This window comes from Pezoporus occidentalis, unplaced genomic scaffold, assembly GCF_034315485.1.
Source record: "Pezoporus occidentalis ecotype Australia unplaced genomic scaffold, CSIRO_AGI_Poc_V1 ctg7, whole genome shotgun sequence".
NCBI lineage: Eukaryota > Metazoa > Chordata > Aves > Psittaciformes > Psittacidae > Pezoporus > Pezoporus occidentalis.
In genome coordinates this window covers 5904853-5928752 of record NW_026916052.1, presented here as the reverse complement: position 1 = coordinate 5928752, position 23900 = coordinate 5904853, and the positions used below count along the sequence as shown (strand labels likewise).

Sequence of the window (23900 nt, the reverse complement as noted above, 5' to 3'; positions counted from 1 at the left end):
CATTCCTAGCCAAAGAAAAATCATGGCCCATTGAACTTGCTGACAAAACTTCCATTGGTTATTTGTTGGACAAAATATGTGTTTCAGCAAGTACTCGGAGTGCACAAAGAGGGAGAAAGCCTGTTTTCTCTCCCAGAAACAACTGGACTTGGCATCCAGACTGTCACTTTGAGTGTTGGTGCTAAACAAATCCCTCCTCTCAGTCATCTTCTCACTCTTGCCTAACATAGCTCCTTTTTCACTGTGTTGTTCTGAGCATATGATACAATTACCAACATCAAGAAAGGTTTTGCTTCTTTTCTCCACACTTGGCACTTGGATTATGTTTGCTTTTGGGTGTTTTTTTCCCCAACACATACAGAAACACAGGGAAGCATGAAGTTGTCTTACAACTGCCAGAGCACAGATAACTTGTGAAGGGTTTAGGCCCACCTAACCCCTACCCAGACTCCATCTCACCTAGAAGCCCTATCTGCAGTCCAGCCCACTGACTTTCCAGGAGTCCTTTCCCTGCAAATGCTTGGAAGCATTAGAAAATTTCCTGATTAGCCTGAATGTGTTCTGGTGGCTCTATTTTAGTTGCTTGGAAGCAGGTGCTCTGGTGCAACAGGCACTTTTCCCTGAGCCAGTGCTGGGGGGCAGTCAAAGCAGAGATGGGCAGGCAACTCACCTCCACCTCCTTCCCCAGGGTGTTTGTGAGGTGTCCTGAGGGACTGTGCTGTGACACCACACAGGAAGGCACATCGCCACTGCTTCAGGACTGATCCCAAGGGCAGCAAGCGCCCAGCAGCTCCTACTCCTTCAGTCTCTTCTCTATGGCAAAGAAATGTTTGTGGTTTAAATCTCAGGAATATCTAGAGTCTTATATAGTCAGTGTAGACTGAAGGGGTGTTTGAGTTACATGGATAAATCACCCTCTGGAGACCTGCGAAGGTATCTACTTATTTGCACTTGCTAGAAAATGTAGGAATCATCTGGCATCAGAAACTTCATTTTTTCCAAGGCAGCACCTAACTATGACAGTCCAAGTAGATAGACTGGCTTCTACTTTTGGTTAGTAGAGGAACAAATGGTCTTGAAATCTTTTAGCAACAAAAGCCACTTTGTCTTTTGTCATTCTCAGTTCTTTGAAAACTGCCTCAAACTTTCTTTTCTTTTTGTAATTGCTATGCAAACATTTTTGATGTCTGTGCAAAAACATCTGGAAGCTTACAGTGGCATCTGGACATAAATATTAAAATATCAACAAAAACCTGATGTGAATTAGCCATGTGGATAGCCATAAAAACCACAACTACGAAAACCTGCTCCAAGTCTCTGCCTGCAAAAAGTAGATGCCTTCTCACGTGTTTTTAGTGTGTTTATGAACTCACACTCAGAAAGGGAACAGTTGGGTTTTGTTTCATTTTGACCACTCTTAATCAGACTAGAAATTCCCTGGCCTGATTGAATGGGTAGGAGCTCTCTGACAAGTTTTTGGTGTTCTTTGTGAGAGTTTTGATTCTGCTTGTGAAACATGTGCTTGGAAGGCTCCTCCTCCTGCCGGACATGGCCTGGATTCGAATTCTTACTATGGAATGCAGTGCCATGGGCCGAGCTATTTGAGAGTAATTGCCATGGGCAGTGGCCCTGTGTTATGAGAACAGCAGTTTTAGTGTAGTCAGGTCTTGCTATAGCATTCCCACTAGGGAGATGTGCTGTGAGGAAAGAAACGTGACTCTAAGGTCTATCTCACAAAGGGCAGATGAAGGAAAACAGTAGCCCCTATCCAACTCTCACAATGTCAAAAAAACAAGCTAAAATGGTTATTTATGGAGTCTAGTCCCATGACTTTTGAGCCCCTGAGGTTGGCTGCATTGTGAGTCACTTGTTCAGAAGTGGCAAGGACATGAAGACAACTAAATCTCTTTGCCTTTTAATGAGTATCTGCAGTGTAGATAATCAAAGAGTTTAGAAGCTGGCTGGAGTCAAGCATGTAAATGGGTTTGATAACCCAGGTCTTATTACCTTGATTTTCTCCTGGTAAAAACAGAAATAATAGCTTTTCCCCTGCAGAAGTGAATACATGAATGATTGAGCAGTGCTAGCATATTAGAGATCCTTCATATTTTCCAAAGAGAACTGTAAAACAGTTCAGTGGATATGCATTAAATAAGCAGTGCTGGATCTTCTAAGAGCCATCATTTGCTCTCACCTCATCTTTTTCTCATTCTTGCTGTTTTCTTACTGGTCTCTTAGCTCCGTTTGCTCTGTCACGGCAGACTTCAGTTCTACATGGGCCATTTCCCGAGGTAAGCAGCTCCAGAGAGGAGCCTTCAGCATCGGAGTGAGGGCAAACACAGCGTGCAGGAGCCTCAGTTCTGAGAGCTGAGAGCCACCACGGGACCCTCGAGCAGCCCCCCGACCTTGCCCAGGAGCCGGCAGCTCCGCTGAGGCGAGCAGGAACTCACAGGGGGCGGTCTGGCACCGCCCTTAGCAGGGAAAACCCGCCCTAGGGAGGGCTGGAACAGGGCGGGCAGTTGGCCTCGACGATGATCAGGGGACTGGAGCACCTCCCGTATGAAGACAGGCTGAGGAAGTTGGGGCTGTTGAGACTGGAGAAGAGAAGGCTGCATGGAGGCCTCATAGCAGCCTTCCAGTATCTGAAGGAGCCCTATAGGGATGCTGGGGAGGGACTCTTCATTAGGGACTACAGTGATAGGACAAGGGGTAATGGGCTAAAACTTAAACAGGGGAAGTTTAGATTGGATACAAGGAAGAAGTTCTTTACTGTAAGGGTGGTGAGGCACTGGAATGGGTTGCCCAGAGAAGCTGTGAATGCTCCATCCCTGGCAGTGTTCAAGGCCGTGTTGACAGAGCCTTGGGTGGCATGGTTTAGTGTGAGGTGTCCCTGCCCACGGCAGGGGGGTTGGAACTAGATGATCTTAAGGTCCTTTCCAACCCTAACTATTCTATGATGATTCTATTCACCTCATTCTCAGGAGTGGTCTACTGCAAGTCATATATATCCCACCACCTGAGCTGGACTGCTTTTTGGAGCTGGAGTTGGTTTTATAAAGGTATTCTTGTTTCTTTATTTTCTGAAGGCATACATAGTGTTTCATGATGGAAACAGAAACACTGTAAATGGCCACTGCCCCCTTCAGTTGGTAACCCACTGGGATATTCTGGATAGGACCAACTGCAAGGTGAACAAATTGCTCTGGAAGACTCTCAAGAATGGAAACACACAGATGTTTGTATTTGATTTCTACCCTAATATTTGGCGAGGACTCTATAATTTAAATAAAAGGGCTCATTTTTCCCCAATTTAATCTCTTTTAAACAGTGTGGGAGTTATAAACATTATAATAATTTTACCACTTTCATATTTAAAAATATGCCCTCTAAGCATTTACATTCAAGATTTGTTTTTCTTCAGATGTGTAAATAACGCATAGCAATTTGCATCTCATGCATAAATCTTTCTCCTGTTGAATGCAAATTAAAAAATAATAATACTCCAGCCCCCAACCCCTTTCATTTGCCTTTTTGCCACCTCCTCATGTTTATGGCAAGTTAGCTGGGTAATTCTTCCAAGGAAAAGTTTTGGGATTTTATGTGTGTTTAAAAAATTATCTGGCTGAAGTTTTCTTCCGCTGAGTAACAAGAAGCCTAGAGCTGATTAATACTGTTTCCTTTCCCAGTCCTAATGAACATTATTTCAGGTTTTATGCATCCCAGATGAACCTATTTTAAATAGCTTGTGCGTATGCATGCATGAGTGTTGCTCTTTCTTGGGATTTATCCCAAATGAATTTAGCTTCTCTGTAACTTGTAGGACAATATCAACGCTGGCTTAATCAATTTCAATTTGCTGTTAAACCAGAAATGAAGCATTTATCAGGATGAGCCAGGAAGGGCTGAATGGACACTTCATGTTGCTGAGTACTCTGAGTAAAATTTGCTCAAGGAAGTTGCTAGAGCTCCACATTTACAAGAAGCTCTTCTCTGTCTTGTACTTCGCACTTTGTCTGGATACTCCCTCAAAGCGTTTTTACTCTACAGGTTTCCGGCACTGGCAGCTTCTGTGCCTCCTGATCAGTATCATGGGTCTCAACCCACTAAAAATACCTTCTTTGGAAAGTCTTGCTGCCTTCATAAAAATGCAACCAAAATATCTCATTGAATCATCTTCCTCAGCTCAGACCGGCTATGCTATTTATGTCTGTAGAGTCACTTCTGTCTCCCCGGCTGCTTCACACCAAGAGCCAGAGCGAGCCCAGGCAGACATGCCAGGGTGCCAGCAGCAGCAGTGGGAGCTCTCTGGATGGGTGAGAGCCTTCTGCTCTTGTGATGAGCCCTGGCCCTGGGCTGGTGGTGATATGAGGTGTTGCAAACTCCCCAGCTCCTGGAGGCAAGTGTTGCTTTAGTGATCAGCTCTGAACGCAATGGCAAGTGGTGGGTGAGCATTTCTTCTGCTGCCACCTGATCACAGTGATGCTAATTTTAAAGCGGTGAGGAAAAGCAGGGAGGTGATAGCAGGATGGTCCCAGCTGTTCATCCTACGTAGGCGAGCAGCACTTCTATCTGGGAAGGCAGGAACTCCCATTTCACTGCACAGGCTGGAGGACTGGGGAGAGGAGAGGAAACTTCCCATAGATTCCTGTTTTGCTTCAGAGAAGTGTTTTCAAAGACTCATCCTCTCTTCCCCTCCTGCAGGTTATATTTAATTTTAAGCTCTCTTGGTTGCTGCATTGATAGCTCTTTACCATTTCCACAACAATTAATCAGAGCAAGGTTGATTATGCGTTTGTCTCTGATTGTATAAATCAGGATACTTCCATCTGAAATAAGGAGACCTTTTCTGCCTGAGCACTCTACTGCCCACCCCATCCCATTCCTCCAGCACAGCCAGGCAGCCAGGTATGGCTGGATTAATGTGGGGGCAGTTGCTGCTGCACTGAAATGATGCGAAGGAGGGATGAGGTGAAGGATGAGGCAAGCATTGTGACTTCGGTGGGAGAAGCTGTGAGATGGATGCAGCCACCATTTTAGGGAGCCTGTTACCTGTTTTTGTGCTGCGATATGAGGGGGAGATGTGAGTGGCTGAAGGGCTTTCTCCTGCCTGCCCTGCAGAACAGCCAGTCTCATTACTATCAGCACTTCTTAAAAAGCTGCTTGAATATTGTATAGGGTAGTGCTCATGTAATATGAACTGAGAAGAAAGAGTAGTTTTGGTTAGAAAAAGCTGTTCACGGTGAAGTGAGAGTCCCAAGGAGCTCCAGGTCCCAACTGCTGCTTCTAACAGCTCACGGGCTGCTTCTGTTCCCATTTCACAAGGAACAGCTAGCATGGGAATTTGGGAGAAAATCTTAAGGAGTTTGGGCCTTGCCATGGCCCTGTCTGGGTCACCCTGAGGCAGCTAGGCTCTCAGTGACATCAGTGGTCTTTTTGGGAGAGTATGAGCACAGGAACAGCTGTGAGAATGAGTGACATTTTCTGTGCGTTTGGAGAGGATGATCAAAAGAACAAACTGTAATTGTAGGAGTCCCCAGCATAGCCAAGCTATAGCTATTAGCTTTGCTGGCTCCTCAGTGTTTGCTCTCTTCCTTGATACTTCACAGCCCATGAATCTGTCTAGAAGATATCTACCATTTTAGAGTAAGGCATGCCTGCAAATCTCAAAGCACTTTAAAAATGCATATTTAAACTCAGCACTCAGGTGGGAGTGACTGCTTCACAAGTTTGTAGTGTGAGATGGGGAAGGGTTAATGTTATTTGCCCAAAGACTTAAGAGGCAAAGCTGAGCAGACAGCAAGGCTGAGGAGTTGCAGTTCTTAATATGCCACTCCAAGCACTTGTTTATAATCCCTTTTTTTAAGTTAGTAGCAAATGATAATCCATAATATTGCCTCTTAGAAAAACAAGTGCAGTACTGCTCTCCAAAGGAACCCAGGTCAGAAATCTTCCTGTTAAACTAGCTAAACCAACAGAAAATATTTGTGAAGGACAGACACATTATGAATCTTTTTCTTTCACCTGCCTAAACACTGTGCTATGTGTTTCTGTTCAGGTTTTAAACAGAACTGGTGAGTTGCAACTCCAGCTCAGCTTGCAGGGTGTAACATTTGGTTTTGCTGTATCTCTGCTTAGCAGATCACATCCTTAATATACTCTTACTTGTCAGGGAACAGCTCTGAGGGCAGAGAGGAAAGTAGGCAGAGAGAACACATTTCTTTTGCTCATATAGGAGAAGATGAGAGGTAACATGATCTTGACCTCTGAAAGTCAGGGACAGCTCTGATGGTAGGTGACTAGAGCCAGGGCTCCTGATGATCATATAACAACAACAGATGCTGGTGCTGGACATGAATTAACTCTTTGGAGGGGTTGTGTTCTCCCAGCTGACTCTCAATTGCATGGGGTCCTAACCCCTGTAAAGAGAGAATTAACTGGATAAGGGTATTTTGCATTGTTTGTAATTTTTTTTCTTTTTTTAAATAGGAAAAAAGCAAGATGATTCTTAGTAGACTGACTTGCTAAATTTTTGGGTGGAGAAGCAACAACTCCTTGAGTGAATTACATCTTCAGATGATGTCACAAGGACCATCATTTCAGGGTTTTATTGCTGTCTAAGTAATGTACTATCTGCTCTTTCCCAGGAATCTAGTTTTATACTGTCGACAAACAGCAGGGGAATGAAAAATGTCATCTGAAAGACATGGTAAACTCACACAAGTAAATGTGGTCATAAACTAGAAGCTAGCTTGTGCATTTACAGATGTTCGTTCTGATCCAGATGCAGCTACCTCACTTCAGAGGTCTCACAGACATAGTGCAGAGGCTGCTTTGCCATGTTGTCTGGAGAATTGATGAAGTCGCATGATGCTGTTATTACCATCTCTTTTTTTTTTTTTTCCTCCCCACTAACACACTAAATAGACCCTCAATATTTTCCTTATATAAATTTATCATGTAGCAATTACTTCAGCTAAGCTCGGTGGAGGTATGTGATTGTAAATGGGAGGTGGCAATCAATGTAATTAGAAAAGGAAAAGATGTGCTTGCAAAACAACCTCTGCGTTACAATATTGCCCATGCTATAAACACCCTACCACGTGGTGCGTCCCTTCTCAGTTATGCAGGGTAAGTCGTGTGTTGATTCAGGCTTGAATTACACAGTAAATCTTGTTTGTGAATTTATAGACTGTCCCTTTGAAGGCAGAATTGTGCCAGCCTATTTATTTAAAGTCCTTTTTTCACTGCAGCAGTATGCTTTTGAGATATAATACCTTATGCACAAAATCCCTGAGTGACAGCAGCTCCACAAGCTCATGCTACTTATAATACATTACATATTATCAATAAAATGTTGCAAGACATGTCATAGATCTTATTAATATAACTTTAAATTATGGGTACGAGTTTGACCTATCTGTTGATGGATTAGAAGCAAAGCCTGGATTGTTAAACAGAAGTAAAAGGCTCAGGGCATCATTAAACAAACTGTTTCAAGTAAAATGTCTGTATTTCACTGTAAAAAGTCAAAGCATACCTGAAAAGTTAGCTGTCCCCAAGGCAACTTACCAAGTTTAAAGAAAACCAGAAATAGCTTTAAAGTCTTTTTTTTTCCCTTAAAATTACAATTGCCAGTGCCCTTATATTAATTATGATCTAGATTGCTCCCAGACACCTTGACTGCCCTAAAATAGTTTGCTCTGTGTCTCTTCCCATTGCCTAAAGCAAACCCAAGAATATAAGCTCTGAACTGCCAGAAGATCTAGGCAACCAAACCTTTGGCACCGGTGTCGTATAGATTGCCTGCCTGTTGTGTCCCGTTTCTGAGTTGAGATTCATTATGTCAAGACTAGAGAGTGCAGTGACAAGGAGGATCCAAAGAGAGATTTAGAAGTGAATCCTCAGACATTCAGGAGTCTGTACTGGCAGATGCAGCTGCAGAACTTAGACCTTAGGTCAAAACAAATCTTTTACAGATTTTATGAGAAATTTCTAGGATGTTTGTGCAGTAGGTAGCTGGTGCATTTAGGTAGCTTGATGAGTTTTAATTAATGGAGTGGCTTTTGTTGTTTTAATTGTGGATCCCTTGCCACATCTCTGTGTTCTCTTTGTGTTGGCACTGTTCTCACTTTGGCAAATGGGAAAAAATTAAGGCAAGTCATTTAAGTGGCTTGCCTTAAATTACACAGAAGAACAAGGATAGGGCCAAGAACAGCTTATAGATGGCCTGTCTCCTTCCTTTCCACTTTATCCTGGAAATATTCCTTTTCTTCTGAGTGTCATTAGGAGTGGCCTTTTATAGGAGGATAAATAAAGCTTCCCTCCTCTCCCTCTCCCTCCCCTCCCCATTTTAACTGGTTTAAACATTGAATTTTATTTTTTTAGGGGTAGTGGTGGTGCTTCCTTAGTCTAGTAGAGCTGAGAGGTAGAAGGCAAGAAGCCCAGAAATGACTGCCTTTTTGCATTATTTCTGTAATAGCATTTCTGGATTGAGTACAAAACCATGACTGAGAGAGACCTCTTCCATTGACTTGGGTGGGAATGGAGAGAGACATTTAAAAGAAATGTGTCCAGCTGGTGAGCAAGCTGGCATGCACCACTGACTCGTTAGTAATGTTTATTCTATTAGAGTGGACAGTCTTTTGCTGTTGACGAAAAAGCTAACTCAGTCCACTGCACATTAAATTAAGAGAACACACGCACCGTAATCACCCTGAGCACTGATCAGTAATAAGTACCTTTTGGGTAGGGGGTGGAAGAAGATAACCTAAATACTTTGAGGTTAATTATTATTCTCCTGTGCTCAGGAAAATCCTAGCATTTTAACAACCCTTCTGTGCCTGGTGTCCCTCGAGACCTGGAATTGGCAACAACGAAAGAGCATATATCTTTGAACAACAGTGCTATAAGTCATGCTGTGGCTTTGTTTTTGGTTCTGTTTGTTGTTTGTGTTTTGGATTGGTTTGGTTTTTTTAATCTCTCCCAAAGTGATGTAAAAAGCTTTCTTTGATGACTTACAAAAAGTTTTCACTCGTATAGTCTCGTAAGTATAAAGGCAGGCACAAATAGGAGCAGCTTTAGACCTGAACTGGACTTCCCTGACTCTGTCAACCTTCAAGTTCACTGTGCTGAAAACTAATAGCATTTAGTTGTCAAGAAGCCAGAATAATGACATTTTGTGCCATTATTCTAATGTGCTTTTCACTGTGCAATTTCTTTAATTATTTTCATGAGTAATATAATTATGCATTCATGCCAATACAATTCTGATAATTAATTTACATGATGGCAATTTCTTAATGATCTTGATGTCAAAGTTAATATCAACATCTGATAGTTGATCTGTTGGTGCTGACATAAATTTAACTTTTAATGTATTAATGCCAAAACTGACAGCAGCATCAAATTACATTGAAGAAAAATAAACATCCACCTTTGGTGGAAAAGTCTTGATCTTTACCTGACGTTTATAGGTTCAAATAAAACTAAGGCCCTTAGGCATGATACATGTCAGATTTTTACTTTATCATGCTTTACTTATTTATTTACATCAGTAATATTATTGATGTCTAGTATTTAAGAGATGAAATTATATATCATATAAAATACGATGTTTTCTTGCCTTTAGCTTGGTGCATATATTCCATATATTAAAATGGAAAAAATGCATTAATTAACCTTTTATCTATCTGGTTCTTTAAACATGAACTCTAAAATGCTCTGCAGTGGAGGAATTCAGGACTGTTGACTGAACCTTGTATCTTGGTTTGTGATTTCAGTTTGCACAATGAGGTAAATAATATCAGTGAAATAGACTTTATGTGGAGTCAAATATTAATATCAATAAAACAAGAAACAGAGCAATGAATAATAAGGCTTTAGATCAATATTTTTAGTGCATTTATTCTATATGGGAGTGATGCATGGATGAAGAGATAATTGCATGTGTAACTGTATATATGTACCTATCTTTTTATATAGGCTCATGCAAATATTACAAGACAATTATCACAGAATAAAACCACATTCTTCAGTGTTTGTTCAGGTGCTCTGAAGATCTCTTTGGAGGTTTATAGGCATTTTTATTTACCAGTTAAGTATTTTATTACACCCTAGTATTGAAAAAATGTATGTGAAACAAATTATATCCATAAAATGGTGATGGTTGTTTTCTCTTTAGTTTTTTAATCAAAAGCAAAGCCTCGTTCCATGGCATAGTTGCTAACATAATACTTATTTCAACCCGCTTCAGCCAGTTAAATTAATAGATGAAATGTTAAAAAGCATTGCAAATAAAATTGATCCTGCCATGTATTTCAACCTTTTCCCCAATTGGCTTTTCATCAAAGATATCCACTGAGGGAGTGTACATTTCATTTTTTATAGTGAGGAGACAATTATACAGCCCAATTAGACCTTCCATTGCTGGACAATAAAGAGCTGCTAATGCAGACCCAGATCATTTGCCTCTAAAATGCACTTACTACCTTTCCTTCTTCAATGTCCACAAGCAGGCTGTCTGTCCCTACCTGCTGAAGAAGCAGCCTGCATGTCTGATTGCTTTTATCCTGTCTTATCCTCACTCTTAAAAACATGAGGACACATATATGCTTGAAACCAGCCCCTCAAAATTCAGACGTGTTGGGGTGATCTTTTGCCATGTGCATCCTGTGGAGAGGATCATTGTGCTACCCAGAGACAGCTTTTGTTGAACGATTTTATGAGTCCCTCTGGTGATGGTGAAGGTGCAAAGAGATGGCACAAGGAGACCAAGGTAAATGGGCTGCCTTTTAAATGGCTGCTTAATACAATTTACAATGAAAAGGCAACTTTGGCCCTAATGTACAGCTGTCTGAAGGCACGTAAAGTATGCAGCTGCATAGCAGACTTTGGACATAAGCACATCTTATCTGCTGGTGGCAGCACAGCTGCTGCTCCCCCTTTCCTGCACCACTTACTGCTTGCTGCTGCCGAGCCAGCACCTGAAATGCAGCACCTGGCAGCTGGTATGGAGAAGGACCCAATGGCAGGGGCTTAGGTCCTGAGGAGATGAGAAGGGGAAGGGATAGGAGAAGCTGCAGTCAAGGACAGATGTGCGAACAGGAGGCACCTCTGGTGGGAAGAAATTGCCCCATGTAAGAGGCCTTCCAGTAATGAAAACAGATGATGTGAGCAAATCCAACTAGCTATGTGTGATACTTGCACCTTCAGAAACGCCCGTGCATGTGCCGTCTGTGGATGCGCACCATCCATATGACCATGGCCCCTTCCTCCTCCTTTGCTGTTTGCTTTTGGAGAGCATGCTAGGAAGTAATGGTCTGGTGCTTAATTCCTCACACATACATCAGGGGAGTTGTACTTTGGAAGAAGCCTGTGGGTTGAAAGGGGCTTTGCTCAGAATTTTAAGCTGTCCTATGCAGTATACCATGAATGTAGCTGTGTAGCTGCACAGCTGCACACTCCTGTAAATGCAGTGCTCTGGTGGAGTGCAGGAGAAGACCGTGGATGAGAGGAGATGGCTGAGAGCCCTTGGACTCCAACTACCCTTTGTCACATATGTTGTAGCATATCCAGATGTTTAGACATAATCTGAGTCCACTGTAACCTTTTGTCTGAAAGAACCATTGGGCTGAAGCAGGTAATAGACATACAAGTGAGGACAGTGAGAGAGGAGGTTGGAAAACAATCTGATATATGTATTTTTTTGTTATGCAGGTTTTATCAAATGCACTTCCTCCTCACACGTTTGTCTGTGGTGAAGATCTGGAGGTGCTTTCCTCTACCAGAATAACTTCGTTTAGAGCCTGGTTTTGGGATAAAAGAGAAAAAAAAAGAAGTTTCTTTCTGTGTAGCAGTACCCTGTATTAATTAAAATTATTTTAATAATACATTTTAAAAATAATAGCATTTCACATTATAAGATTTTGAGAAAAGGGTGGAATACTAGTTGACTGGCCTTCTTCCTTGGTCTGCAGAAGGCATGGATTTTATCTGCTCAAGTTTCCTTTGGAAATATGTTAGTCAAGAACACATCCTGGGTTTAAAAACAGCTGCTCAACAAGAAATAGCAGTGTAAATGTTATCTTTATTCCAGGTGAGTAGGAAATCTCTTAAAAGCATTTCTGAGGAATGTTAGCTTTGTGGGTTGATTTTTGGAAGGTGTAAGAAAAATGACTGATTGTGGTTTGCACACTGAGGGACTCTCCCCCACAACCCAAATGGCTTTCTTGTGTGTGGCATTTCAGAAACCCTTTTTTTTTTTTTTTTTTTTTGCTTCCAAGCATGTGGAATGCCTGTGAAGAAAATATTGTTTTGGTGCAGGGCTTGTCATGAGTTGGACACAACATGCCTGAAATGTAGCGTAGGAGTTAGAAAGGGAGGTTTTAAAAATTCAGAGCTGCCTGATGACCGCTAGCATTACTAATGAAAATATGTTTAACATTGAAACTAAATGTCCTACAGAAAAGAAAGACATTAATTTCTTTCCTCCCCAGAATCCATACTGGAGTTTACATTGCTTTAGATCTGTCCCAGAGAACTTAGCCTCTGAGTCAAAAACTGCTCCCTCTGCCTCACATAAACACCCACACCCAGGCATCTCATACTATCTTCCATTTATTCAGTCTGCCAATTATTTGCTACACCCAGTTATCCTGGACTATCTTAAATTAGCTCCCCAGTGACTCAAACATTTATTAACTGCTCAGGTGCCAGGAGTTCAGCATGTGATAAAAGCTCTGGACCCTAGGATGCTGCAATAGAGGTTGTTTAGGACACAAATAGTGGTCTTCCTGTACTCTGAAGTGTGGCAGAGACAGCAGGCTACCACCAGGGCATGGGATGTCACAGCCACCCAGAGGTCTCTGGCTGCTTTGGCCGTGGGGCTGTTGGCAGAGACAGGCTTGGTACCTAGATGATCATAGGTTTTTCTCCATGATTTTGGAGAATGAGTCCCACTGAAGACAGCAGATCCCTTGTCCATTTCCTCTTGGCCATGCTGGCCAGCTCTGCCTCCCAAAGCAGGGGGACTTGTCTCATCCCCTCCACCATGAAAATGTGGAATGCTACACAGGAGGTGGGATGCACCTTATTAACAGTGAGTCATGAAGCCTGAGGGAGGTGGCCACGGTCCACTCACTACTCACTTTCTTTAATCAATTGCAGGCTCAGAGGTGTGACTGTGGATATGATCTAACTGCTTTGGTCCCTAGCGCAGGCCTCAGGCACAGGCACTGATTTCTGCAAAGGCAGTAATTAGTCAGTAGGCAGCCTAACTACTAAGTACTGTGCTCATTTTTTCTCTCCTTGACGGCTGGTTATTAACACAAAAAAAAAACGACTTTCACTTTTAAAGTCTTTGTTCCCTCCATCTTCCACCACTACATTACCTTTGCATAAACCATGCTGAACTACATTACGTTGTGGCTGGGGTTGTGGAACCTCTTTAAGATGACATTTGACAACTGATCCAGGAGTCTTTGACTGGATGAAGACTGGAAATGGTGTGTTTTGATGGAGGCAGTTCCCATTGCATGCACTGCTGCACACTGAGCTGGGAAAAAGTTTTGCAGAACCTCCGCATCATGTTACGTGGCAGCTTTCTAACAACAGGAAAATTATTTCCTCTGGTACTTGTTGTTGAACGGGGATTGATTATGCTGAGTCCTATAACTGTTTGGATGTCTTAAGCCTGCAGACTGCAAAGAGCTTTCACTGTAACTGAACAGTCACTAATGTCCATTTATTCCACTGTCTTTGTCACACAAAGCTTTCAGTCACACAGTTTACTGACTAATTGTACCGAGCAATGTGGTTTTAATACATTGTCTATTTACAGTCTGTAATACTGGAATACATAAAACCTTAAAAAATATGCTATATTTGACTCCTAAATCATATGATTTTACAAGGGGTTGTGTATATTTTTGCATCCACTTTATACTTACACACATACAGTATTTCCAGTTGTTTGCATATGTTAGAATCTCTTGCATTTAAATAGCTCATTATGCAAATATTTACAAAATACATCGATATTTATTTTTACTGCACCCTCTATTCAATCACTGAGCTGAGATTTAACATCTAAACATTGTCTGTAGTCGCATGTGCAGTAATGAATTATGAGTAATTATGTACTATGTACAATTATACAACAAAAATTACAGATTCAAAAAATATTAAAGCGTCAAAACCAAGCACTCTAATTTATGGGGCATCAGAGGTAAGGTGCAATCCTAGTTCAACCCCCAACTATGCATATGTGCCTTGTAACATGGCTTTTACTAACCGCACTTTGGTTGTCCCCCAGCTGCCTTCAACTGCTATGGGTGCATGATCATGCTGCAGGCCAAGGCTTCAAGCTCTGTCCAAGCCTTGGGATCAGACCAAGGCCAAATTTGCAGTGTTTCCCAGGCAAGAACTTTCCCTGGATTTGGTCACCTAAGCAACTGACCTGGCTCAGCGAGCATGTTTTGATTTTCCCACCCCAACAGCAAGAGCTTGCAGCAAGAGAATGCCCTGCACTAATTCACTTCTCAGTCTAGATCCATACACAGAGCAGGACTAATTTTGCATTTGAGACATTTGAAAGAGCACTGTGTTCTTGTATAATCAAAGACAGAGCTTGAAGTACATTTTGTTGAAAGGTTTTTTTGACCGGAATATCTTCCACCAGGAAATGCTGCTTTGTCAGAATTGAAATGTTTTGTAGGAACATTTTGTTGGTGGTGATATTTTTGAGAAAAAAAGATATGAGCCATTCAAAATCTGAAGAAAACATTTCTCCCTGCCGGTTGTTTCACTGTATACATCATTTCTTTTCTTTTGTTTCAGAGCATACATTATTTATATTTACTATTCAAGGGTTAAATATTATCAAGTCACCTGCACAATGATGTTGAAATGTTTCCATCCTGTTAATTAAGACATTGAATAATTTGATTATTGGAAGACTTCAATAGGTTTGGTTTTTAACAGGTATGTTTTTTAATGGCATGCACAATGCTTTCCTATATTTTAAAAAAGCAAGAAAATCACAGAAACTTAATTTCATCAGAATTTATAACTACTGTGAGGATGGCACCCCATCTAAGAAAACATAAAAAGAGTCAGTTCAAGGGGATAAAGTTTTCACAAATTATAAGCAGACAAATTGAATCTGCGGATTAAGTTGAGTGATCTCAATAATAGATGGCATACTTTGTTCCATCTATTACATTGCAAACAATTTGTCCCTGGAAGTTATACTGAAGACAGTAACTGTATTTTTTTAATAATACAATTTATAGAGAATTTGTAACACAAGGAGAGAATATTTGAAGCCAGTTTTTTTTTAGTGTTAACTGAATCAGTGGTGAATATAAAATACACAACTGTCTACAGGCAAAAATTATTCCCTAAGCTAATTCATAGCCATATGCATCCTGCCTTTTAATAACAATATGCATCTTGCTTTTTAATAGAAAGCAGACTAAAGAGAAGTGTTTTTAAAGTGCAGGCAGGTTGGACTACATTCATAAGATTTGGATAAAGATTTCTCAGGATGCTAAAATGAATTTGATCCCAAATTTTATTTCCAGTTCACAAAACACAGCTTCCTGGGTTGTATATGTTAGTTGACTTGTAGCTCAGCACATTCTGGCTTTGGAAAAAGGTAAAGCAAAACAGTAACGAAGAAGACTCTTACATAAACAAGCTTCAGGAAATATTAAGAATTGCATTTGGGAAGGCATCAACCCAAGCATTTCTACATCCTCAGCTTGCTTTGCTCTAAACTGAAGACTCTCATTCTGTTTCCTGATCCTCTCTCCCATGACTGGGTTAGATCTCCCACCACACAAGCTCTGTTTCAGGTAGGAAGCAGAATGCCTTTAAAAAAGAAAAAGGAAAGTAAAAGAACAGACACACCTGTGCATTTAAAATGTGACTTCCACCCACCCCCTGCCATATTGCTACAGAAATATTGTGTTTATTTATATATAAATAAATACACTTTTTTATCACTGCAACTTGTAAATAGGAAAGGAAGTCACAATCCTCAAAATTATAATGGCAGGCACACAAAGACACAGTTACTGGCACGGAATTCAATTAACAGATAGCAATCACCCTTGGGTGACTGTGTGAGGTGGAAATATACAGGCATGCTAATAACTAATATCTTAAAGCCAAGGCGTTTATCAGCCAGCAGCCAGACATGGGCATAAGTGTGGGCAGGCAGCAGTGCTCTGGGATATTTAATAAAACCTGCTCTCTTCATTTGAGGATTTGTGTTTAATCATTTGGTAGCATTTTAGAAACATCCAGGCTGGGAAGCTTCTCAAATGGAACTGCTTAGGTCAGAAAATGTAGAGAGTTATTTACTGATACTAAAACAGCTAAAGGAACAGAGTGGATTCTAGGTAATATTAACAAAATTCTTTGTTGCCATCTTTTTGACCTTTTGAGTTTCTGGGGTATGCCTGCTATGTGAATCACAGCCTTATCTGGGGAAACATGCAGAAGGTGTTCATTAGAACTGCAAAAGCAAATGATTGAACTGCTGTTTAAAATAAAATTTTTAACTCTTTTTTTGCTTGGTTGAAAGCCTAAAGCTAAAATAGTTTTCTTCTAGGCTGCCTGAACTTTAATTTGCATTGCATTTTGGTCTTTCAAAGGCTTCAGGCAGGCCAAGATTTGTCATCCTCTGAAAGATGTTCAATTTAAACTTCCTCATCAGGGCTCTCTTTGTGCCACAGCAGCCAGGTGAATTCGCAGGGCTGTTTTGCATGGTTAAATACCACTGCTTGGAGGAAAGGCAAACTCAGAAGACAAGTCATGGGTTTCTTTAAAGGAAGGCAGTTCGATTTAGTAAGATGCTTGTTAAGAGCTTTATGCAGAAGAAATGTGAGGCATGGTATTAGTACATTCTTGGGTAACTCTCTAGGATTAAAGCTTTCATCAAATGAAAGCAGTTTGGAGCAAGGCAAATGGAGGCCAGCCAGCCTAGTCCTGGGACATACAGGAAGCAGCATATGTCAGCCATTACCAAGGCAGGACGGAAGCTTTTGGCTATGAAGCCCATGGTGTTGCCAATAGATGCTCTCACTGCTTTTGGTTTTGCCTCTGTTCTGAGTAAGCAGTCATGCCTTTTGTGCTTGCCAGCTCTGCCCCTAAAACTGGGCTGGTGGCAGCAGGAGGTATCCAGTGCTTCAGAGCACCCTTCTGAGCATGCTGCACATTGTCCCTCTCATTGGTGTGGCTGTCTGCTTTGCTTTGGATCAAACATTTCTGATGTCCACGTGGGCTGTGGTGCTCACCAACAGCTACATAGCAGCTAAAGCAGTGGGGTGATTGTCCAGCTGTCAGAGTCTTACTAATTTTGGTTTGCTAAGGGAATCAGCAAAGGCAAAGGTGGGCTGACGCAAATGCTAAAGACGGACTGTGGACGTGCTACAGGGAACCTCTAGCAGGTACTCTCAGTACCTGTTTCTTTACCCTGGGGTATTCATGTGATCTACAAATCAGTGGCCAAAGCCTCCTCTCCCAGCGATTTTCCACACTGCTGGCATTCAGCCCAGCCTGGGCTGTGCTCAGGAAGCTGTAAAGTGGCTCTGAATAGCTGCTGTGAAGCCGTCCCTGCATTACTCCTGTCACAAAGAGTTTTCAGTGCCCGCCTTGCTAATGGATGAGTTTCTCTTATACAAAGTGCCGAACAATGTGGTGATACATTCAGGTTTTATTAGTGTGAGTTTAGCATGGCCACATTATTCATAATGGAAACAGCACAAGAGAACTGCATTGTTCAGCCCAAGCCATAAATCCTGTAAACCACGCAGTGCTGTCGGATGGTGTGTTTTCACCACTTATTTTGCAGGAAAGCTATTTGTATTCCCTCTGTATGTAAACCCAAGCTGTCTTAATATTGCAAGCCCAAACTGTGTTGGTGGAGGTAATAACAACAAAAAATTACAACCAGTACATTTTAGGAAACTCAGTCATAACTCTGCGATACCAAGGCTCAGTACCTGCTGTCATGTGAGAGGGGAGCGATGCTGTGGTAGGGTGGCATGGGGCTGAGCCCCTGTGTGCTGCTGGAGTGGGGGGCTCAGCCTGTACCCACCTGAGAGCTATGGCAGTGGAGCCTTGTGGTTACTTGAGGTCTGAACATTGATCTCCTTTGCTGTGAAGTGTGAATGTGCGGGTCTGCATGTATATGGGACAAGGAGGTACTTTGTGCTTCTGCTTGCTTGGTTTCCTTTTACAGAGAGCAGCTGCAATAACGGGACATGTGAAGTATGCTCAGTGGAGATACATCAGTGGGCAGAGCACAGGTAAGTTGGTCAAAAATTCAAAACAATTGTAATTTACTGTGAAGAGGACATATCACCTGCCTGACACAAATCAGGCTTTGCAGGTGAGGGAAGCAGTTCAAACTGCATGTCGTTTTGCTGCCATGCTTTCCTATGGAGACTGTCACCCAAGAAGCCATCCTGAGTTCACAGTGAGAGCAAGCAGCTGCTCAGGAAGACCTGGGCTGAAGCAACTGCTTTCCTTCACCTAGGCATCAGGTGACTGCTAGAGAGATGAAGCTGACTTTTGTGTGCTTCTGCACCAACCTAGTGACCCAGAAGTGAAGGGCTACACAAGCTATTACCAGTCTTTTCATCTACCACCTCTTGCCAGACTCCTGTCCCTGCTCCAGCATCTTTTGCAGTGCCTGGAAGCCAGGCAGTGGCTGCCCCCACACCACCCACAGCCAGAGCACTCTTTCTGTGGTACCACACAGCACCCAGTAAAGGAAATGTTCATTAAGAGCTGTGAACACTCTAGACGGTGTTACTACCTGACCCAATGGCTCAGGGGAATTACAGAGTGGACTTTTGCTACTTCTGCAGGAAACACTGCCTGAGCTTGTGGAGAACCTCCTGTTCTCTCCTGCATCTGACCCTTTTGGGTGCGACCATTACAACAATTAACCCTGAGCTGAGAGAGGATCCTCTGATTTTCCAAGCCTTACATGTGAAGCATGTAAGCCTCTGCACTCCTCCACGTACTTTGTTCACTGTTGGTATTAACACTGGAAATGCTGACAACAGCTACTAAAGGTTCAGTGTGTTTGTAGAAAATCAAAGGCATGATGCTCCCTTCTCCCTCTCCTCTCAGTGTTTCAGGGAGAAAATGCCCCCTGGATAGATGCAGAGTATAAGTTAACATTTCTCTCAGAACATGTGCACTTATGCAAAAGGCTGAAAGGATATCTTTTACTATCCTAGTACAGTGCTGCTCCTCTTCATTCACTGCTTGGAAGAGCGTCTGAGGCTTCTGCCGCATTGGTTATTATGCAGGGCATGTGTTTTAAAACGTTAAGTACCTTGATTGTCTCTCTCATAGCTAGTGCTGTCAGCAGTTTGCACAGAGCTTTTATGTGTCTTTTTCCTCCCTGAGATACCTGTGTTCAGTTCAGAACTGATTCTGCTTCTGAAGCAATTCATTAAACATCTTCAGTGCTCCACTTCTGTGAAGAGGTCAATTTGTTTTTTCTGCCTAGAGATGCAAAACTCTGAGCTTCAGTTGTAAATGCAAGTACTAGATGCATTTCTCGCTGTTTTACTTGTGCTTCCCTCCAATCTATCCTCTCTAGTGATCCCTTCCTTTAACATAGGCATTTATTATTCATGAAATGTGGAGACTGATGCTACTGTATCAGTCGAGGGCAGGTGCAGTTGGGTAGCCTGGCATGCACACACTGCTCCATTCACCCTCTTCTAGAGGAGACATTTTTTAAAGGAGAGAAAGTAGCTGTTTCTTTCTCCTGTGTTCCTTTGTCCTCCTCACAAGTTACCAGCATGGTGGTGGGTTGGTACGTGCTCATGGGATAAGTTCCTGGAGCACTACTGGCCTGAACGTGATTCCTAATGCAGTTCATGCACAGGCTGCTGGATTCATGCACAGGTTGGGAGTCTCTGGCTTTTGGTCATCTCTGAGGTGGCTTCTCTGGTAGTTAAAAATGGGACTCTGGGAACGCATCCTGTCCCCAAAAGCAATTTGGTAAGGTTTTTTCCTGCTGTACTGCTTGAAAAGGGGATTCATCCATAAGTCTTCAGGTAGTTGTTACCTATATATCTCCAACCTCCCAGGTCCAAATGCCCCTCTGTCCAATACGATAGTTGTTGTTGGGCATTTTTTGTTTGGGGTTGTTTGTTTTAATCCAGTTATTTCTAATATGTAAAATGATTTGGTTCATATCTGCACATACCAGTTATAATAGGCTTATTATTAAAACACAGGTTTTAGGACGAAGGTAGACCAAAAGTAAACCTTGCTTTGACCTTGTGAGGTTCCTAGGTAAACAGGGCTTTTTACTTTCTTCCATAATTCTTACCATTCACTTTTATTTTACTGTTGCAGCTAGGAATATGTCTCAGAGTGTTTGGCTAGCCCACCAGCTCTGGAGGGAGCAGGTTTGCTGACATAAAAATTGGTACGTCTTCTTAAAGTTATTCTTAGGTCTTTGGTAAATATTTAGTGCCTAGGTCTGGAACAGCAGATTAGGAAGTAAATGGAACCATTTATACTGGAATATCAGACATATTATTTAAATTGTTATCCAAAGACAAGTATGGGCATATGGGATTATTTTCTTTTAACAGTGATTTCTTTGGTTATATTCTTGCTGTACTTATTGCAGTAGTTATAGCTTTTTTATTTTTTTTTTTTTGCAAGGTTTTTATGTAATGTAAGTGATTAAATATGATTTTCTGGGCTGTATTTTGCATACGGTATGGTTTCTGTTTGGAAAACTGGTTTCTTTTTTCTTTTTTTCCACTTTTTTAAAGGCAAAGTCAGACTGGTTATTTAAGAAGCAAAACTGATTGCAAAAAGTAGCTAGAGAGCATAAATCAGTGGGGTCTTCAGGAGCAACAGACTCTCAGAGCTAGCAGCTTGTGAAAACTTTGCAATTATATTCCCCCCAATATAATAGTATTTTCTTTCTTTCTTTTATCGTAGGAAGGATCTTCAGAAATGTGTACTCAAATCACCAAAAATGTCCAGTTCTCAAGGATGCTGATCAACTCATTATTCTTTGTTTTGATTCACATGAAATATTTTCAGCTTGTGGTTCATTTCCAAAAAACAAAACCAAAAAAGCTTGAACAGTAAGTGGTGCCTCACATCTCCTGTTGGAAAAGATTTCAAAAGCCCGTAAAATGTCTCCAGCTCATACAATATATCATGTCATATTAATTTATGGTAGTCAATGAACAGTAGGAAATGGTGGAGGAGAGAGATGGAGAGCCTGCAATATTCGGCTTTATTCAGAACCGTATATCAGAGGGCTTTTTTTTTTTCCTTTACACACAACTCAGGCACAGCATCTCCTCTTCCTTGCTTCAGGAAAAAAAGAGAAAGAAAGAAAAAATCCTCATATTTGTATTATATTATGTTCTCTAAGTAACAAATTCCCTCTGCCAGCTATCTGTGGGTGTGCAGCCCTTCCTCGGGAACATGCTGTATCTTCTGAGTTCCTGTGTTTGCGATATCACAGTACTTTTGCTCTGCAAAGCCATGAATGGGGCCATTATGAGGGGCCGCTAGATAATTAAGATTCTGAGAGGGGTAGGCTGCTAAAAGCGTGTTTAGTGAGGAAATTACAAGGCCAATAAAAAAAAATGTCTTTGCAAGTTCCGATTGTATTCTTTGCTTCTGTGGGTCTAATTTTTCAAGGTCTGGCTGGATCATGTTGAGGTTTTCTTTCATCCCTTTTTTTTCTTTCCACAACAGGAGCTGAGGCTAGAATCTAAGTCCAAGTTAATGAAGCTGCCTCAAAGTTGAGGAGGGAGAGAATAAACCACAGCTCTGAGGCACAGACCACTGGAGATTCCTCTTTCAAACCCTGCCTCTGCCGCTCACTGGAGTTATTTGATTTGGGAACAAGATAAGAATTCACAATATCTCATTTGTAGAAATAACCTGGAGGAAGGAGAAGCAGTCAAAAATACTAATTTCAGATATAATTTTTGTCTCTCAGTTTCCTAATACTCTTTCTCAGCATTAATAGCATTAACCAAATATAAAGCTCAGACTTGGAGGAAGTTGTGCACCGACTAACAAATGCATCTCCAAATAGCCCACAGTTCAGCACTTCTTATTCTGTCAATACTCTGTGACCAGGGAAGGTTTGGAGCATAATTCTCTCCTACTTATTCATCTTCTCACTTTCTTTTTATTTTTTCTTCCCTGATAAGAAATACACCTGGCAATTCATTGCTGATTTCCCAGGAGTGTTATTCATGCCACTTTATTTATGTATTTATTATTCAAGTGCAAACTACTGAAGTTCCTTGTGGTAACCTGCAAATCAGGTTTTATGGGGCTGCCCATCACACCAAGTGCTGTAGAGCCAAATGCAGGCATTGCAGTTGCTATTACCCCACAGTGAGGGACTGTAAGCCTGCTTGATGCTCAGGACTGCCCAGGCCTTGACTATCTTTGGGAGAGAAAAGTAGTCAGCAACCTTAAATTAATCAAAGTCTCTGCTATAAATGCCCAGCTGTGGTAGTGGAATAGCTTGTCCTCTTTCTTCAGTGTTGGTAATGTATCATTGGCAGGCAATGGGCGTGCATTTATGGCTGACTCTTTCACATGCTTAGACTTCAGGCTTCAGATTTGAAGTCAGAGTGGTCTGTGAGAAGGCAAGGCCACTGTGCCATTTATCCGTTATCCTGCTTCCCTCCAGGGGTGGTGATGCAGCCAGGTATTTCAGTGCCTCTCTTGATGCTGAGCCCCTGCAGCCAAGGGGGACCAGGAGGCAGTGTCTCTCAACACTGGACAACTCAAGGAAGGTTTGTGGGGTGGGTATGTGTCCTGCAGGAAATGGCTTGGGGGAAACCACGCTTCCCAAGCCAGACACATGGTGGGTATTGCCTATGGTGACCATAACCATGCTCTTTCTCTGAAACATAAGACATCCTTCCCCCTTCAGAGGTTCGGATGTATGTGCCGCCTGTTGTCACACACTCAGAATTTGGGCCTCAAGTTTTATGTTGATTATAGTTAGTTATTAAGATTGCATTTTAATAATTTTCCTTGGCATCTTGTTCTGCATGCCTTCACAAGGATTTAATTGTCTTCAACAGGCCATTTGATACAACTGTGTTTTAGCTTGTTAGTGTAATAATTTATTGTGTTAAAGTGTCAGAACTGCAACTTGGAGAAACCTACAATAAGGCTGATAAGAAAGGGACAAAGTCAACTTGGAATGCGGTCAATTGCAAAATAAAATTGTCTCAATTATATCCCTTGTTTCTATGCTCCCTTCTTCCTATTGTTACTTTTTCACCAATATTTCTGAAGATTTATGCACATCCATGTTACACATTCCTTTGTTATTGTGAAAAACCTACACAAATGAGGTTCATTGATTACACAGAGGAAGAAGTGAAATTCCTGTCAAATGCTTTAAAAAATCCAATCAAAAGAGTTATCATTTTTCTTTAGTGGTTTATTATTTTTCCTTTCACAAAAAAAGGATTAAAAGGTAATTTTGATATTTCTGTGTTCCTTTGCATGCTATATTGGTTTCCGTATGGTAGGAATCTCAGTGAGAATATGCTGATTTACGGTAGCAAATTCCTAATTGCTTATTTGAATGCCATCTTGCTGTGTTATCTTACAGATAACATAGAGACATTATTTATAGAGACATAATGTTCCTGTGTTTTTCACGTGACCGTGTCTCATCTGCAAAGTTCAAATTTCATTGCCATTCCAGGAAAAGTTACTGGTGAGAAAAGTTTGAACTTTAAATGGATTTTCAATTTTGAATAGGACTCATTTTTATGTGTGTTGAAAACCAGGCTTAGATCCAAACACTTCTGAAACTTCAGATTCAAATTTGGATCTAGACTGAATCGTGC

The 23900-nt window shown here is 41.5% G+C and overlaps 1 long non-coding RNA gene across 1 annotated transcript; it reads left to right on the top strand.

Moving 5' to 3' along the window:
* The first annotated feature begins 745 nt into the window (after nucleotides 1-745).
* On the top strand, nucleotides 746-23279 carry LOC134175576 (uncharacterized). The gene is made up of 4 exons (XR_009969048.1): nucleotides 746-933; nucleotides 20392-20464; nucleotides 20992-21140; nucleotides 21766-23279. It is a non-coding gene; the product is annotated as an uncharacterized LOC134175576 (long non-coding RNA).
* Nucleotides 23280-23900: the final 621 nt, after the last annotated feature.